Raw genomic sequence first — 7,094 nt, 5'->3', positions numbered from 1 at the left:
TTCCAGCCAACCTAGGGTACTTTGTCAAAAACAAAACAGAACGCTTTCCTCAGTGTAACACATCTTTATTAACCAATGATCACAGATCCAGGGGTGAAGGTATATTCAAACTGATCAAAATAGAAGTTGTAATGGTAGCAATCTACAAACATGTGAGACAAATAAGACAGTAAGCCAGTGTGATAACCAACTAACTAAAGAAGGCTCTAACGTTGGAGAGGGGAGACATAGAGCTTACTTGGGTTTGTTTGTATCTTCTACACCTGAAATGAATTCCTACCCAAAGCAAGATTAACAACAGCAATAAAGATGTCTAAAGGAAGACAAGAACCTCTGAGGAATCCTAGTTTCCCTTCCTGTTTCAGAAAATCATAGCAGTCAAAATCAAAATATATACTAATAAATTAGCTCCTGGGGTGGAGAGCTGACTCAGTGGTTTAGCGCACTTGGCTGTTCTTCTGAAGGTACTGAGTTCAATTCCTAGCAACCACATGGTGGTTCACAACCATATGTAATAGGATCCTATGCTCTCTTCTGGTATTCATGAAAACTTATACACACAAAGTAAATAAATATTTTTAAATAAATAAATTAGCTTCTGATAAATAGCATATAAATAACTTTTTAAAAACTAATAAATTACCATAGCTCCGAAAACTGTTACACTGCTTCTGGTATCCTATGTGAGCACAGAGATACTTCAAATTTAAGAAGCTTATAACTGACCCCAGGGTTTTCTTGTCATTGTTTTTAATCCTCTTTATTATTTTAATATGTTTGCTATTTTTCCAAAATCTCTTTTTCCATAAATTTTTAAGACTATACCTTTGATGGGTGGAGGTGGCACATGCCTTTAATCTAGCACTTGGCAGACAGAAGCAAGAAGATCGATCTCTGAGGCTGAGGCCAGCCTGATCTACAGAGTTCTAAGCCAGGGCAACACAGAGAAACCTTGTCTCAAAAGAGAAAATCCAATTTCTGAACCTCTGTCTCTAAAAAGAAAATTCAATCTAAATATATTTTATATAATACCCAAGTTGCCAAGTTGACTTGGTTAGTTCATTTACATAGGTGGTTTGTATAATATTCCTTGCGATTTTATAAATTTCCAAAGCCAAGATGTGGGGGTGGGGAGGAGGCAAAGAAGAGGATTTTGTGAGGGATTCCTGTCTAAGTCAACTGTTGGCAGAGGGCCTTTGTGTGAACTGTTTCCAAGATCGCAGTCTGAAAGGCAGCCAAAGGCTCCACAAAAGAATAGGCCCCAAATGGCTCACTATCTTTCACCTTTGACCCTTTGCACAACTGTCTCATACTTTGTAACTTAAAAGTTAAGTTTTGTAAACTTAAAATCTTGTGAGTGAAGGCTTACCAATTCTGTTTACAATAGTGGACCTATCTCTCAGGAACAGTTTGACAAGACATACCCAAGTCACATGACCATACATTGTCACAGAAACCAAGGGCCACAGACTTTTCTTGCAATTAAGCCAAAGCCGCAACATTTTTGACTGGTTGAAATCACCCTTGGATTATGCAGCAAACATCAATCATTTAATTTTCTGTATAACTCATCCGAGTATTAACACATAAAATATGACAGCAATCAGTTGACTGCCAAATGGTATAATTTACAGCTTCTTACACGGAAGAGGGAAAAAGCAGTGATTTTCACCCTAAGTACTGAAGTTGATCTCAGGACTAAAGAGTTGGCGCTGTGCAGACTAGAGTGTGCTGCCCTTGTGGAGAGAGCATCTGAGTTCACTTCTCAGTACTGTCACAGCAGCTCACAACTTTGTATAACTCCAGTTCCAGGGGATTATCTGACAGCCTCTTCTAACCTCCAAGAGCACAAGGTATACATGTGGCGGACACACATACACAGAAGCAAACCACTCATGCACATAAAATAAAAACATATAAAATTGAGAAGTCGATCTCAACTCCTACATTGCTCTACATCTTGTTAAGTTGTTATTATACAGCAAAAATCATACAATGTCCTAGCTATTTACATTTTCAAATCTTGGTCTTTTAGTTAGACTATATGTTATGTATTTACCTGGAAAAATTCCTTGCTTAAGTCCATTACCTCCAGCATGTCTGAACTTGACCTCTCAAGACTGCAGCTTTGATCATTTCATTGCTTCCTTTTAAACAGATTAAGCAATCAATTCTCCCAAAGTATCAATAAGCATAAATATAACCAGATTTTCCCTTTACCCTGTAAAAAGATAGTTTAAGCATAAATAAATCAGGGGCTGCCTAGACAGCCAGTCGGATTTCCAGGACCCACTTCAATAGCCAGGCAAGGCAGTGTGTCTGTAACCACAGAACTAGAAAAGCAGGGCCACGAGAATCCCTGGATCTCACTGGCCTAGTCGAATCTGTGGTCTTTGAGTTGAGTGAGAGATTCAATGTCAAGAAGACCTAGTAGGAACTGATTGAGGAAGAAATCGATGTTTCCCTGGCCTTCACCTTTGTGCACACACACATGCATGAGCATTTCATCTTCATGCACACACATGTACATGAGCACTTATATACACACAAACATGCATATGTACTACCCACCCAAACACCAATACATTACAATAAATGAAGCACTGAGTGATCACATTTCAGAGGTATTTACTGAACAATAAGAATAAATAATAAATAAATGGATTTATTATCTTAATTTCCTCATTGAGTACAGGACATCAAATTTTACTGAAATAATACATGCACACAACTTATCGAAACTTTCTACCAATTTGAAAGGTGGAAGGTGAGCCCCTATTGCTGAAGACACCATGAACTGCAGAAACAGGACCCAGAGCCCACTCTGCTAGAACTGCATGAATGCCTCCTCCTTGAGGACTAGTTTTTCTGACACCAGAAGGAGCCATGCAGGCTTCAAAAGATGCAAGCAACCAACAAGCCTACCAATCTGTGGTACCTAAGAATCAAAACAGGAACACTGTGGCATGGCACCGTGGCATGCTCTTCTCACGGGTGCAGTAGTGGCATACATACCTTAGGAGTAACCTGCTTGAGTAGGAGTAATGGAACTTAAATCCAGCTCAATAGGAGGAGTGGCATGCCTGGTCCTAGGGACATAGCCAGTCCCTCAGGAGTAGTGAAGACATGTACCTTGAGGAGGACCTACCAACGGCCACTTCTCTAAGCCAGCATAATCAATAACAACAACCTCTTTACATGAAACAGATCTTCCTTTGCCCTACTGTTGCAACCGAATAGCAGCCGCAGCCTCCCTTTTGTCTCACCATGCATCCTGTGGATCCCACATACTATCTACTATCGCCTCCTGGCTTCCTACCCCCCCAACTTGTTGCTGTGTCCAAGCCCCCAACTCCAGAGGACTCAACTACAGGCCATACCTGCCAGAAGACTAGATAATCTGCCTGCAGACTTTTCTCTCTGTTCCCCCAGCAGACCTAATTCCTCAGGCTCCTTGCTAGCACTGCAAGAGAACGTCAGCTGCAGTGTTCCTTTCCTCCAGGCTACTTCTCCTGTGGATCCCACCTGACTTTCCTCCCCCTATCCTCACCAGCATCCAGTACCAGCAGGCATTCCCTATCAACACAACAGCTGAACAGGACAGGAAAGCACAAATATCTGAAAATTCAGAAAGGAAACAGAAATCAAGAAACAAAACATATACTCAACAGAAACAAATCCAGAAATCTGCTCCTGTCTTCCCCAGGAGACACTGGGGAAATCCAAAGAATCATTAGGTCTTACTTCAAAAACATGTACTCCATAAAATTAAAAAGTTTTAAAGAAATGGACAATTTTCTTGATAGATACCACCTACCAAAGTTAAATCAAGATTAGATGAACAATTTAAATAGACAAATAACTCCCAGGGAAGTAGAAGCAGTCATTGAAAGTCTTCCAACCAAAGAAATCCCAGGGCCACCCAGTTTTAGCACAGAATTCTACCAGACTTTCAGAGAAGAGCTAATGCCAATATCCCTTAAATTATTCCATAAAATAGAAACATTGCCCAATTCATTTTATAAGGCCACAGTCACTCTGGTATCTAAACAACAGAGATTCAATAAAGAAAGAAAATTACAGACCAATTTTCCTGTGAACATAGATGCAAAAGTATTCAATAAAACTCTTTCGAACTGAATCCAAGAACACCTCAAAAAAAAAAAAAATCATCCACCATGATCAAATAGGCTTTGTCCCAGAGATGGAGGAATGGCTCAATATACAAAAATCAGAAATGTAATCCACTATAAACACAAACTGAAAAGGAAAAAACCCACATGATCATCTCATTAGATAAAAAGGAGGGAGAGAGTATAAAGAAAGACCAATAAACCTGAGGGACTCTTGGGGAACTATGTGGAAACCTAGGTCAGTAGAACTTCCTGCAATCTATGAAGGTGATCTTACTAAGGATTCCTACTAATGGGGGATATGGAGTCTGAACTGGCCATATTTGTAGCCAGGCAAGGCTCCCAGTGGTGGGATTGAATTGCATTTATTCAGTTGTTGGCCAAGGAAGTCCTATAGAGAATCCTAAATAACCAAGGTTGATGCTAGGACAGAGTTGCTCTCTAAAAACTGTCAGCAGAGCCCCTTTGCCAATGACAACACCCACACAACTCATTGAACAATGGAGACACCAAGCTGGTGCCTGCTTGGAGCCTTTACCACTATGTTCTAGTCTTCTTTGTACAGGAAGGTACTCTACAGAGTATAGAAAGAGAAACCTGGACACCTACCCAATCACAAAATCTTTTATCAACAGTTTGTCCTCCCTGCAAGATGTGCTGGGGTAATGGTAGCACAGAACTTGTGGGACTATCAAATCAATGTGTGATTTAACTTGAAGCCCACTCCACAAGAGGGAGCCCATGTCCAGCACTGCTTGGAGATTCTTAATGACATTCTGCTATAGTCATAGGTCAATGTTTCAACCAGTCTTCATTAAAGGGGCTTCCTCCAGCAGATGGAGGCAGATGCAGAGACCCATAGACAGACATTATGTAGACAGAAAGTCTAAATTGGAGGTCTCCATCAGGTTTCTCCTCTCAGAGCTTGTTGAATCACATTGAAGAGGGGAAAGAAAGATTGTGGGAGTCAGAGGAGATGGAGGACACCAGAGGAACATGGGCCACTGAATCAACTAAGCAGGGCTCATACGGGCTTGCAGGCAAGCATGTGGCCTGCATGGGCCTGCACTAGGTCCTACTTATATGTGTTATGGCTGTGAGCTTAGTGGATTTTTCAAACTCATATCTGTGGGAGCGGGTATGTCCTTTACTCCTTTGCCTGCTCTTGGGACTCTTTTCCTCCTGTTGGGTTGTCTTGTCTAGCCTTAGTGTAAGGGCTTTTGCCTTATTGTATTGTGTTTTGTCATGTTTGGTAGACATCTCTTGGAGTTATGCTCTTTTCTGGAAGGAGAGAAAGATAGAGTGGAGGTAGGGAGGGAGCTAAGATGAATCTGCATGAGGAACTATGCTCAGGATGGAGTGGGTGAGAGAAGAATCTGTGTTCAATTTAAAAAATATAGATTTGTTCAAACAATAGATTCTGATTATAATTCCTCTCCCCTAACTCTTCCCAGATCCTCCCCACCTGCCCACCCACCCAAATACACATCTTTTCTTGGTATCTCTCATTTAAAAAATAGGTATCTAAAAAAGATTAATAAAAAACAATAATAATAAAATAAGATAACATAAAATGAAAGGTACCTAAATAGAACAAAACAAACCAACCAGCAGATAAACAAGCCAAAAGAATCATAAAAACATGACCAGACAAAACATTTTGAGATACACATACACACACATATATGTATATGTATATATGTATATATGTATATATCACATATATATCACAAATATATATCACATATACAAATTCTTTTGGACTATATATATGGACGTGTGTGTGTGTGTGTGTGTGTTTCCAAAAAAATACCATTGAGTTTGCTTGGTGTTGGGCTCTAATGTTGGGCATGAGACCTGCTCTTGAGTGAGGTTTGTATATTCCCTGAGACTCCATTTAAAAACAATCTTAATATTTGTCCTTACACCCCAGATCATTTTAGTTTACCCTATCAAGGAAACTTCTCTTTGCAGCAGAGACCATTCCAAAAAGACATAGTCAACCAAAATTTAGAATTGTGGAGCCTAGTCCCAATGGACATTTCTGCCAAATACTCTTGTACTTAAGGCACATTAACATTGTAGAAGAGGAAGCAAGGAAATAGTAAGATCAAGAGGATCAGAGAGTCTGCTAAATATATCAGAAGCTAACTGAAAGGCATTCAAGTTAAAGACCTGACTTCTGAAGTGGACCAGGAATAGCAGTGAGTAAACCTTCATTGCTATCAAGTCTGACAAGATTCAGCAGGAAATTGATCATGAGAGAAATCATCCAACATTTTAAACAGAAAGAACTTCTCTTTGCTGGTTTGAAATTCATGCAAGCTTCAGAGGACCTTCTTGAGCACTACATTGACATGAAGGATCGTCCCTTCTTTACTGTTCTGGTGAAATACATGTATTCAGGACCAGGGGCTTCTATGGTCTGGGAGGGGCTGAATATTGTGAAGACAAGCTCTGTGGTGCTTGGAGAAACCAACTCCATGGATTCTAAGCCTGGGACCATCCAAGGAGACATTTACATCGGAGTTGACAGGAACGTCATTCACAGCAGCAAATCTGTGGAGAGTGCAGAAGAAGAAGATCAGCTTGTGGTCAAGGAGCTGGTGGATTACAAGACCTGACTTGAGTGATAGGAGGGCACCTTGTTTCCTCTCTACTTATTCATGTTCTCACAGGCAAGGGACCAGATACTCTATCTAGTATTTGCTTCCTTTGTCCTGGAACAAACCTCTGGGAGATGTGACTTTCTGTGTCATGTTAAGTGCCTCTGGTAGATTAAAATGTTCCACCTCAAAAAGAAAGGAGAAAGAAAGAAAGAAAGAAAGAAAGAAAGAAAGAAAGAAAGAAAGAAAGAGAAAGGAAGAAAGGAAAGGGAAGAAAAGGAAATAAGAAGCAAGAAGGAAAGAGAAAGAAAAACAAAAAAGAAAGAGAAGAGAAGAGAAGAAGAGAAGAGAAGAG

The 7,094-nt window shown here is 40.2% G+C and overlaps 1 pseudogene; it reads left to right on the top strand.

The window, feature by feature from the left end:
- Positions 1–5,487: 5,487 nt before the first annotated feature.
- LOC116083900 lies at positions 5,488–6,757 on the top strand (annotated as a pseudogene).
- Positions 6,758–7,094: the final 337 nt, after the last annotated feature.

This window comes from Mastomys coucha, unplaced genomic scaffold, assembly GCF_008632895.1.
Source record: "Mastomys coucha isolate ucsf_1 unplaced genomic scaffold, UCSF_Mcou_1 pScaffold8, whole genome shotgun sequence".
NCBI lineage: Eukaryota > Metazoa > Chordata > Mammalia > Rodentia > Muridae > Mastomys > Mastomys coucha.
This window is presented reverse-complemented; position numbering and strand designations above follow the sequence as displayed.